Source organism: Octopus bimaculoides, chromosome 8 (assembly GCF_001194135.2).
Source record: "Octopus bimaculoides isolate UCB-OBI-ISO-001 chromosome 8, ASM119413v2, whole genome shotgun sequence".
Lineage (NCBI taxonomy): Eukaryota > Metazoa > Mollusca > Cephalopoda > Octopoda > Octopodidae > Octopus > Octopus bimaculoides.
In genome coordinates this window covers 7121857-7123235 of record NC_068988.1, presented here as the reverse complement: position 1 = coordinate 7123235, position 1379 = coordinate 7121857, and the positions used below count along the sequence as shown (strand labels likewise).

The window sequence follows — 1379 nt, the reverse complement described above, 5'->3', positions numbered from 1 at the left end:
ATATTTTATTAAAAAGCAGAGTTTCACGTTCCCGTTCGTCGAATAGTTTTGTTTAGAATGGAACAAAAACGTTCCACGAACAGGAACGTGAATCTTTGAGTAAGTTTTGCGATATTTTTGCGCTTTTTAATAAAGTATTAAATAGTCTACCTCTGGTATTCGAGAACTATTTTCTAGCTTGTTTCGCTTCCTGTGGTGTGTGTGTGTGTATGTATGTATATATATATATATATATATACATATATATATATATAAATATACACACACACACATACATATATATATATATATAAAACACGCACACTCGTACATTAAAGTTTAGAACAATCCAGTGATAAATATTCTAAAAATTTTGGTAAAATTGAATGAAGATAATAAAAATATTGACCATTTTGTATATATATAGACAATATTCAATAATTCGTTTTATTTTTTTCTTTGCAGAAATTGTCTCGGGTTGGTGCCAGTTGAGAAGAAAGATACCACTGGAGAAAATATGATATATATATTATTATAGCTTCTAAACATAATATATATAGACACACACACACAACTTCCTGGCTCCTGCCTCATTCATTTCAAAACATCAGATCAAATATTTAAAGATATTAACGATCGTTGCAAGGTAGTTCACTCAGGGACACAACTACCTCCTCCTGTCTGTTTCTCCCTTCCTTTCCCAGTCTTTCTCTTCTTATATGATTTTTTAAAAAAATTATTCATCTTTCCTCCCCTCCCCATCACCTGTCCCTTATGTAAAAAAAAAAAAAGAGGGCCACTTGACGCAGACGAAAAAAAAAAAAATTAAAACGTCTTAGCACCGTCTCGTTCTTTTTACAAGACATTTTTTGAAAGACAAAATCTGAATCACAACAGAAAATAAGACAACATTCTACAAGCATTCATCATCACTGATATATATATACATACATATATGTATGTATATGTATTGAAGACAAGGCACTCAGCAAAAATGGTATTAGTGACGTCATTATTCGTCATGCCAATAATATCACTCCCAGAAGCAATTCCTTTAATATATGGGGATTCTAATAATAATCAAAACAAGAATAAGATTTATAGTTAATTACAACAAAGCAACAGCAACATGAGTGAAAAAAAAAAGACGATATGTTGTTTGAAAAGAAATCCAACGAAAATCTAATTTTTAACATACGAAGTTGACCCACCTACAGAGAAAAATAAATAATAATCAAAATTAAGATTCGAAACATAAAAAAATCACTATGAAATTTAAGATAGCCACAGAACAAAACTTTTTTTTAAATAATTATTTGAAATACAAACAAGATAAAATGTTTTTTTTGTTATCAGAACTTTTATCATTTGCGGTCTTTTTACTTAAAAAGAAAACCCCA

The 1379-nt window shown here is 29.4% G+C and overlaps 1 protein-coding gene across 1 annotated transcript in view; it reads left to right on the top strand.

The window, feature by feature from the left end:
* The window catches only part of LOC106878280 (DNA-binding protein inhibitor ID-2), a 28613-nt gene extending 27441 nt beyond the window's left edge, over positions 1–1172 (top strand). Inside the window, exon 4 of the mRNA XM_014927457.2 lies at positions 445–1172. The gene's annotated coding sequence lies outside the window, so the exon portion shown is untranslated. The remainder of the gene's footprint in view (positions 1–444) is intronic.
* Positions 1173–1379: the final 207 nt, after the last annotated feature.